The sequence below is a fragment of the Penaeus japonicus genome, unplaced genomic scaffold (assembly GCF_977035675.1).
Source record: "Penaeus japonicus unplaced genomic scaffold, GWHDUDI00000001_assembly GWHDUDI00000042, whole genome shotgun sequence".
Lineage (NCBI taxonomy): Eukaryota > Metazoa > Arthropoda > Malacostraca > Decapoda > Penaeidae > Penaeus > Penaeus japonicus.
The window spans coordinates 9,718,425-9,729,649 of NW_028234444.1; positions in this window are offsets into that span (position 1 = coordinate 9,718,425).

An 11,225-nucleotide genomic window follows, 5' to 3' on the forward strand; every position below is an offset into this window, starting at 1 on the left:
ACCCCACTGGAGGCCCCAGTTATGAATCATATCCAGTGCCAATTGGATCCGATTTGCCGAGAACTCTGCATTATTGCTGAAGTGCCATAATGCACAATCATCGGCGTACAGTGAGTATTTAAGATTCCGAGGAGATGGTAAAATGTCGTTTATCATACATAGAAATAAAGTTGGTGACAAGACACTTCCTTGTGGGACCCCGTTTGCCTGGACAAAAATGTCCGAGAAAGTGACGTTGTCAGAAAATAATTTGACAGAAAACGTTCTGTCGAAATGAAATTTTGGATAAAACAAGGCAATCCGAAAGCATAAAGTTTTCTGAGTAGGCCATGTCGCCATGTCATGTCGTAGGCTTTTTCTGTCTAAAAATACTGAAATCAAAAAATGCTTTTTGGCAAATGCCTCATGAATATGACTTTCCAGTTTTACTAGCTAATCGAGAGTTTGACGTCCCTTTCGGAAGCCGCACTGCTCGTCAACTAGTAAATTCCTGGTATTTAAAAAATGCAATAGCCTACTATTAACCCATTGCGTACGGGTGTCATGACATACATGACGTAGGAGCTTTGGCCTGACGACGGGCGTCATGACGTACACGACGTTCGGGGATTTTGGCTCACTGTGCTATTTTATTTTGCTATGAAAAAGGAATGAGTGATGATGGGTACTGCAGTCCTAATTACTATAATTACCGTAATATCGTGCAAGCTTAACGTCCAAAACCTAGATGGCACCACTTTTTCCTAGCACCAGCAGGTGAGAGAGCCTTGAATGGCACCCATCCACGATCTCTAGCAAGCACTGTCTCTATAGAGCGATGGCACACACTAAGTTGATGAACCGCCGATGAACGATTGGCAGGCAGAACGAGAAGAGGAAAGTGACTCAATCCATATCCAGTGTCTAAAATGTGCTCCTGTGCCAATATGGATGCCTTTCACTGTGGCACTCACAGTCACAAGCACAGGTTTCATTCCTCTTCCCTACCTCTTCTTGTTATCTTTATTGTAGGTGGTTATATGTTTCGTATTCGTTCATGACAGCACAAAAATACGAAAAAATAAAGTTGCCTTTTGTCCTCCCATAAAACAGTAATACTTCTATCACATTGAGTATAAAGAAAATAATGAGCTAATATGGATAATATACTACAATTTTAGTCAACTGCAGCACTGATAGAGCCTGTCATATGGCACATATAAGTCTCTAAACTCAATAAAACACACAAAAAAATAAAACACAAAAACTGCTCTAGTTTTGCAATGAATGACTGAAAGAGATTGGGATGCTTCAAATTATATTGCTTCAAGCGGTCTCTCTCTAAAATAAAACCTATCCTGGAGGCTGGGCAAGCAAATTTATCTCCGTCTGCAATGGGTTAACAATTCTTTCCATGACCTTGCATAAGCAGCTTGTCAACGCAATTGGGCGGTAAGAATGGCGGATCTGGGATTTCCCCCTCCTTTCAATATGGGAATGATGTGGGCGAAGTGCCATGAATTTGGAAAAGTCTGGCTTTTCCAAATATCATTGTACACTTCTAGCAACTTAATCATGTCATCATGATTAAGATGCTTTATCATCTCATATCGAATCTCATCGGGGCCTGGGGATGTTCCTCTACAGGCTTCTAGGGCTCGGACAAGCTCATTCATTGTTAGATCTTTATTGTAATCAAAGTTATCTCCTGTGACAAAGTGAATTGGTTGCAGCTCGTCTGCTTCCTTGGTGGTCAGGAATGCAGGATTGTAATTTTCCGAGCTGCTTGTATAAGAGAACTGCCTGGCGATTGTGTTAGCAATGTCTCTAGGTGAATCATAATTATTTCCCTCATGGATGATGTTTCTGATTTTTATTGATACTTTTTTTCTATTTATTCTATTGACTGTGGACCAAACCTCTGATAACTTGGTGTTACTATTAATTGTAGAGACAAAGCTTCGCCAGGAGTCTCTTTTGGCCTGTCTGATTGTTCTACGAGCCCTAGCTCTCGCTTGTTTGTAATTGCGAAAGTTCTATTTCGTTCACATAGCGCCCTGCGGCAATCTGGTGTCCACCATGGAACTCTGTGCTTAACGCTATCTGTCGAAGTCTTAGGGATGGTTGCCATTGCTGCATTTATAATACAATTTTGAACATTGTTTACTTTATCATCAATGGTTTCTCCAACAACTTCGAGCTTGACGCTCCTTGTGAAGGCGACCCAATCTGCTCTTTTTACGTTAAATTTGGGTGCTGAAGGCGTCCTCGTGGTGTCGCATGAATATTGAATACAAATAGGAAGGTGATCGCTTCCCAACGAGTCGTCAATGGCGTGCCACAGGCACTTGGCTGCTAGTGTTGAAGAGACCAGTGATAGGTCAATGAAGCTCAAATTACCAGTATTATCGTCTATTCGCGTTGGACTACCATCATTTAGAAGAACCAGATCAGAGTCGTTGATCAACTTAACTACTTGCTCACCTCTACCATTCACCCGCAGGGAACCCCATGATGTATGGCGACCATTAAAATAACCTAGAATTAATTTATTGTTTGGCAGACTGTCCTGAATAGCAAAAAGCTCATCATAGATCAGCATTTTATCAGGTGGACAATAAACTGAGCATATAGTCAGATACGTGTTATTGAATTTTACTTTGCATGCGACGTGTTCCAAAGTAGAATTAATCGTCACTTCAATGAAAGGGAGATTCTGGTGGATGTACATGGCGACTCCGCCTCCACCCCTTCCCTCTCGGTCTTTTCTACAAAGATGGTAGTTTCTTAGCGATACGACCTCGTCAGAGACTTGGTCGTTTAAATGGCTTTCTTGTAGAACGATAATATCGGGAGCATAGGACGAGGCTAATAATCTAAGGGAATTTAATTTTGATCTAAGACTTCGACAGTTCCATTGTATAATGGTATACGCGTGGATTACGTGTTATGGGGTTTGGAAGTGCCTTGTCCGGCGGTTTTTATTTTATTTTTTTGGGAGGGAGGCGCCTCCTCCTCTCCCTCGCTTCCCGAGGGCCTCTCTCGGGAATTTTTTGAGACAGTAGCCTCCATGGCCTGCTCCCCTCCACTAGAGAGACGCCCGGCAGAAGATGATCTGCTCTTATGAGCAGAACTACCACCAGACGAAGTTCTAGTAGGGGTCGCCTGGACTAAGAGGTGTGATCCAGATTGTGATTTGGTATCATCCTCCTTATGATGCTTTTTTTGCTGGGTTGATTCAGCAATTTCCTTTATGGTTTTATTCAATTCTTTAATTTGACTCATTAATTCCTTAACAGTTTCCTTTAATTCCGAAATTTCCTGGTCCTTAGCTGCGAGCTGCTGACTAATACTGCTTGCATTGGAAACGTTGTTAGTTACAGCTGAGGCGTAAGAAGTATTGGGTTTGCTTGTCAAACCTTCAACTTTCTTCTTGGCCTCACGGTAACTAACATCGTGCTCTCTCATGTATGCCAATGTCTCAGTCTCCGTCTTCAGGCTGCTGCATTCAGCAGAGCCTGACTGATGGGGACCTCCACAGTTAGCACACTTGAGTGTCTTTTCCTTGCATGTAGTAGTATCATGGGCTCCAGCACATTTACCGCACATAAATTTATCTGTATCTTTATCATTGCATCGTAATGAGGTGTGTCCAAATTTTTGGCATCTATTACAACGCATTGGTTTTTGGATATAGGGTCGAACTTGAACAATCTCATACCCAACTTTAACAGTACTTGGAATTTTATGTGAAGAAAAGGTCAAGAAACACAATCCGGTTTTTACTCGCACATTTCCATCTTTCTTAGCCATACAATTTACGTCTACTACGCTCTGGTCTTTCATGGCCTCAAGAATTTCACTTTCTTCCATTGTCCTCAAATCCCTGTTAAAGATTACTCCCTTACAGGTATTTGGGCCAACAGGAATAGTTACTTTAACTTGAAGGTCATGAATCTGCGTCAGTTTAAGCAAATTCTTAACCTGAGATTTAAATTGTACTTTAACAAGGAGGCTTCCATCTCGCAATTTTCGGACAAAATCAAACCCGCCTTCCACTTGACCATCAAGGACCTTCTTAATGATAAAGGGGTTGACATTCTGCAAGGATTGATTTTCTTTCACGCATCGAATGTTCAAGCACCTTGCATTCTCTGGAGGGATATCAATATGTCTTCTGGGTCGGTCATTGGTCGGGGTTCCATTTTTGGTCAAATTTGTCTTAGAAAGAGTCTGAGTCGCCCCTCCTCCTTGGGGAGGAGGAAGGGTAGCCTGGGGATCAATCATGCTAGGGTGTCGGACCAGGTCCGATCCCTGGGCCAAAGCCCGTTGTCCTGAAAGGACTACCTTTCCCTTAACTATTGTATATCAACCTAATCCCAATAGCTAAGAGAGGATAAAAAAACAAGTCTTTCGTTATACGTCCTCGCCCCCCCTTAGTGGAAGCCTGGCTGCTTTCTCCAGTACCAACTAAGGGATCGGAGTTGGTGTGTAAGGCACCTTCCTACCGCCGAACCTGCCTATTGCGAGGGACGGTAAGTCAATGCCCACCCCCCAAGCGAATACAGGAACTCACAAGGAGACTCCCGTAGGCTCAGGAAAGTCACACCAGAAAAATAGAAAAAAATTAGGGGGAGAGAAAAGTTGCGCCCAAAGGACGCCCCAGACTACTGGGCCTCCCTACCCAGGGGTCACAGCCCGTAAGGGCTACCCTGGGGTAGAAGAGAGCTGCGGATCTGGGGTGGGGGCTGACTACTCTACTGTAGTCTCGTGTCACCTTCAAAATCAAAGCACTGAAGGTGCAGGCAAAGCACTAAAAGTGCAAAAAAGTCTGAAAAAACAGTGTTTACTCTACTTAGATTTACTTTACTTTAAACACAGAAACAACAATGTCCAGCAAGACTAGAGGCCCCGGAAACCAGGGTAGCTCTGGTGTCACAAGACTTAAATATTGTTGCTGCTGGGTTTTTCACCGAGCTGTTGACAGGGCAAAGTTTCATTCACGAGTGAGATCACTGATTTATTTTCAGCTCGTCGGCTATTTATAGCCGGCGAGCTACTGGCATGGAAAATATGTTCTTTTTTTTAATTTTACAAAATAGACACAAGTGACAGAACAAGCATTTATAATATTTACAAAAATAATAAGGTAAAGTTAAAAGTAAGTAAACAAAGCAGTAAAATAGTAGAAAACTTAAACACGATTTACAACTAAAAACAGCCAAGTGGCCATACTCAAAGTTTATTAAAACAACGTTAAAGAAATACATAAAAAGGACATAATAAAGTAAAAACATCATATTACAAACACCAAATTCTTCTTATAAATACACAGTACATAAAATAGAAAATAAAAGTGGGTGACGTGGCCTCCGTGGCCCGTAAAAAGAATCTATAATAAAAAACTATTAAAATAAATTCCAAAATAAGAGGTAAGTGACCAACCCTTCTAAGAGTTACTGATGCCGAGACTAAAATGCAAATTGTAAAAGAAAATAAAACTATAAAAATGGTTGCTACGGTTGCTTAAACAAATAAGACTAAAAATAGTCATTCCCACTCTTATTTAGATAATAATATAAAATATAAAATAAGGTAAATAAAAAGAAACACAAATAAGCACAGACAATATTCGCACCCCCAGTGTGTGATCCACGGGGTCGAGGCTTCATATTGGCTCAGGGGGCTGAGCTACAAAATCGTATTTATAATTCTTAAATATTTCAGGCAAATGGTTTATGGCCTATTCCCCAGTTTAGGCGTGGGTGCAAGTGTAAGTGCATGTGGAGTCGTCCTGGCGATGTTTCATGAACCTCCCTGGATTCCATACGGCCCTGAAACAGGATTAGGTCGGGGGGGGGGGGGGGGGGAAGGAAGGGCGAATAGGGCTAGGGCGGATAAGGGTGAAGAGAGAGGGAGGGGGAGGATAAGAGGACAACAAGCGCGGGAATAAGGGAAGAGATATAGTGTGGAAGATAAAAAGGAGTAGTGAAGGAAAGAGAAGAAATTAGTAAGGAAACTTATTAGAAAATAGCAAACGCGAAAACGAGAGGGGAGTGCGGGCAAGGGAGCGAGGAGAGCAGACGAAACATAGGGTAGAAAACGGAAGGAGAAAATGAGGGAGTAGCTAGAGAAAGCAAAAACGGAAGTAAGGGCAGTAGAGGATAGACTAAAGAAGCGTCGGGAATAAGGCGAGTCAAGGCGGAAGAAACGGTAGACAAAAGTAAAGGATATAGGCAGAAAGGGTACTAAGGGAGATAGGAGAAGAGAAACAAGAGGCAAGGACGGGGAGAAAATAAAGAAAAGGGGGGAGGAAAAGGGAGATGAAGAACAACGGGGGGGGAGGATAAGGACGGGGGGGGGGGAGGTAGGAAGGAGGAGGTCGCAAGGCCTCACACTTGTACTAGAACTCCTACTCTCCTCCCGAAGAAAACGGGAAATTTATCTAATTATCATAAAGATTTCAGGAATCTTAATCTCAAAGAGAAAGGATACAGGAACGGGATACAGTCGTAAAAAAGTTGGTCGAGGAGAGAGCGGCTAAAGATGCACAAATAATCAGTCATAAATAAATTGTGATCAATGTAAAGTGTGCTTCTTATTACCATTATCATCCTATTATCTAATCGTTATCATCAATATCATTATCATTATTGTTTTTATTACTATCATCATCATTACTATTGTTATGTTTATAACCAATGTTTTTGTTGATGTAATTTTCAGAAGCAATATTGTTATCCTTGATGTTGTTATTATTGTTATTCTTGATATTATCATCATTGTTATTATTGTTGTTCTTGGTATTATCATCATTGTTATTATTGTTGTTCTTGATATTATCATCATTGTTATTATTGCTGTTCTTGATATTATCATCATTGTTATTATTGCTGTTCTTGATATTATCATCATTGTTATTATTGCTGGTATCATTTTATTATTGTTATCATCATTTTTGTAATCCTTATTACTATCAATGTTCTTATCATTGTTGTCATCCTTATCCTTTTTGTGTGTGTGTTTACTTTTATATTATCACTATTATTGTTATTACTATCAATTGATATAATTATTATGACACTATAACCATCACCATCATTGTTGCTGTCGTTGTTACCATTTCTATTTATTCTATTATCATCATTATTATCCTCCTCCTTATCACAGTTATGATCACTGTAATTATTATTAGATCATTTTAGTATTATGACTACGGTCATTATCGTTATCATTATTATTAATACTATTATCGATTTCATTATTTTTATCATTATAAGTATCATTATCTTTATCTTTATCATGATTATCATCATTATCATTATAATAATCATCATTATTATAATTATTATTAGTGATAATATTGTTATCATATTTTTTCATTGGTATCATTATCATTATTAAACACTATAATTATCATTATAACTATCCTCATTGTTATAATTATGAACATTAATATTGTTTTATAATTATTATCATTAGTATTGCTGTCATCATCATCAAAATCATTATTCCCATCATTATCACCACCATCATCAGTATTTATATTTCCATTTTTTCTATTATTATTATCATTATTAGTAATAGTATAATCATTAGTAGTAGTAGTAGTAGTAGTAACAGTAGGAACGGAAGTAGTAGTACTAGTAGTAATAGTTTTTGTTGTAGTAGTAGTAGTATCATAACTATCATTATCAACCAACTCTTACTTTCCATTCAATCAGTAGGCCTACGTCTTACGAATTGTAAAAAAAAAATATTCAAAAGAGTCTATCATGAAACGGCACGCACCACCTTGGCTATTGGTTAATCTTTGGACTATGATGATTCATCCCTTTAATCGCCTTCAAGGAAACAATTAGTTCTTGTAGAATGAAGGGCCAAACATGGCCAAGACGCCTCAGGCCGATCTTGAATTAATCTGATGTAGCATCTTGGTGGTGGCCATAAAAAAAGTAAGAATCCTTGTAAGTCAAGCCTTCAAATATCCCGCCTTTTGTGTGTGCCACGGAAATTGGCGATGATGATTAGTATTATGAATAATTAGTGAAAAATGTCAATGACAAAGGCATAAATCTAGTGATATATTTTACCATTTATTAAGATAAGATAACAAAGGTAAATTCATATCATGAGATATTAATGCGTGTTCAGTGTACATGAGTGTATAAATCAGTTTGTGTGTGACGTTGGGTATTTAGGTGTGTGTGTGTGTGTGAAGAATATGTAAATATATGTGTTTGTAAATACTTGCATACATGTAATTTCCTACAACCAAATGTTTGCTGCAATTTTGTGTGTTTCAAACCCTGACGATACATCTCAGAGATGAGACGTTCCGACGTTTTACCAGTCTGTCAGTCGCGTTATGGGGCTGGGGTAAACATACACTCAACCACAAGAAGTCTCTCTCTCTCTCTCTCTCTCTCTCTCTCTCTCTCTCTCTCTCTCTCTCTCTCTCTCTCTCTCTCTCTCTCTCTCTCTCTCTCTCTCCCTCTCTCTCTCTCTCTCTCTCTCTCCTCTCTCCTCCCTTCTCTCTCCTCTCTCTCTCTCTCTCTCTCTCTCTCTCTCTCTCTCTCTCTCTCTCTCTCTCTCTCTCTCTCTCTCTCTCTCTCTCTCTCTCTCTCTCTCTCTCTCTCTCTCTCTCTCTCTCTCTCTCTCTCTCTCTCTCTCTCTCTCCTTTTGTCTATCTATGCCAAGGCCTCGGCTACTAGCAACGAAGGTTATCGAAGTCGGCTCGATAAGAAAGTAGAACGAGAGAAAAAAGAAGGAAAAAATACACTGTACTTTCGTATAAGATATTCCTTATGCAAAGAGTTCTTAAGAGCCATTCTTCCTTCTCAATCTCCCCTATGGTCGTAGAACTGTGCAATTTTCGCTATAGGCTACACGAAACACGTTTTGTCATCAGTGAAATAACCGTTTCTCCCCCCCCCCCCCTCCTCTTCTTCACTCTCTGTCTCTCTCTCTCTCTCTCTGTCTCTCTCTCTCTCTCTCTCTCTCCCTCTCTCTCTCGACGAACCTCTTTGATTTGTGACGTTAGTATTTAATATCGTTATATGGCGTCTTTATGTATGTTCCTTCTATTTTACTTTTTCAATTTTATTTTTATTCTTATATTTTTATTCCATCTGAATATCTACGTTATTTCGTTCTTGTGAATATCTATTCAATATGGATATTCTCTCTTTTATTCAGCTCTAACTTTCTTTTAATTTCTTTCTAAATGTTTGCTTTCATTTACGTTAATGCGCTCGCACTTCCAGAGGATGTAATTCTTTCAGGTTTGAATTTCTTTTGGACATCGAATCATGACATAAAAGGTGTAAGATATGTTTAACATATCTTATCCTAATAATTCCATCTAATGTATTTTTATCATACGTATTGTAGGCTAATTCAGTTTCTAGACAGAACATCAACTATGACTTTTTCTTTGCTTTATATATGGATATCAAAATTATGTTTCTCTATGTAACTCTAAGCTCCAGACATAGTATAGCTGCAGTAATATTCTGCCATGTCAAGAAGCCTTATCACATCTTGTTATATTTTTGGTACTGGGTAGTTGTGTATTGGTTCAGTTTTTCCATTCGTCAAGTTTGCCTCAGTTAACTTGTCAAACAGCACCTGTTGCTTTACTAGATGATCATTCCAATTATCAGTAAATATAATTACATCATCGAGGTATGCCTAACAACCGTCAATACCTGCTATTACGCTTTTGATTAGTCTCCGAAAGCTTTCAGGCACTGTACTAATACCGAACGGGAGGACACAGTATTGATACAGGCCATCGGGTGTCACTAAAGCTGCAATGCGTTTCGCTTGTTCCGTGAGAGGAATCTGCCAATATCCCTTTAACAGATCAATTTTGGTTACCCATTTTATCAATGCAATCGTCAATCCTGGGAGTTGGATAACTGTCATCTTTAGTTAATGAGTTTACACGTCTGAAAACACTACAAAATCGCATAGATCCATCTGCCTCCGGAACTAATATTCTAACATGTAACTTATTTCTCCTCCTAATTCATTTTGTTTTAAAGGGTTAATCCTTGCCAGGTGAATGACCACCAACATCAATATCATGATATGGAAGTTTAGTCTTGCACGGAACATTAGAGAACAAATAGGAGTATTCATGTAGCAAACAACTTAACTCATCTTGACTAATCTTACATGTCAAATCTCTCAAAATTTCAGAGTTGGACATTTTAGGATGGGACACATTATCTAGACAGTCATTATCCTACCCTTCACATAAAATCCTCAGTGTCTATAATCTCATTACCCATGATTTCTGCATGTCACCTTTATCCTTGCTTGTAGAAAAATCATTCCGTTCGAGATATGGCCTCATCTGATTGATATGACACGATCGTGTTTTCTTGCGTCTCCCTGGAGTTTGTATTACATAGTTTAAGTTACTTATCTTTTTCTCCACAACATACCCACAACGCGTAAGACCTGCATAGAGATTTAGTATGCTTATCGTATCATGACTTCATGCGCCTCTGAGCCTCACTTAGGTTTACTCTTGCCAGTTCACAAGCTTTACTTAATTTAGATCGAATATCCATCACATGTTTCAGAATATTTGAGTCTCCCTCACTACTCAGATACTTCTCCGTCAAAAGTCTCAGAGGACCTCTCACCTCATGACGAAAGACAGCAAGCAACAACATGCCTATATCAAACCCTTTCTCCGTGTCATGGCAGTAGCTTCTGTTCATATTCTTAAGAGTGTGATGAAGCCTCTCCACTGCGCCCTCTGACTCTGGAGGGCGTGCACTTGAAATCTGATGATCAACACCTAAGACTTCCATGGTTTGTTGAAAGACCCCAGATAAGAAATTTCTGTCCTGATCCGTTCGAACAAACTGTGGTAACCCAAAAGTCGCGAAAAACTGTGTTAAAGATTTAACAATTGGAGAAGCACTTATTTTCCTTAGCGGAATCGCTTCCGGATAGCGAGTCGCACATTATTGTTAGGAGATATGCATTACCAGCCTTGGTCTTAGGGAGAGGCCCTACACAACCTGCAAGAACTTTGATGAATGGTTCAGACATTGCGGGTATCGGATACAACGGGGCGGCAGTGATTTTCTGATTTGGTCTTCCAACCACTTGACACTGATGACACGTCTTACAGCAATGGACTACGTGTTTCCTCATGCCCGGCCAGTAAAATTATTTCTATATCCAAATACAAGTCTTATTAATGCCAAGATGACCTGCCATAG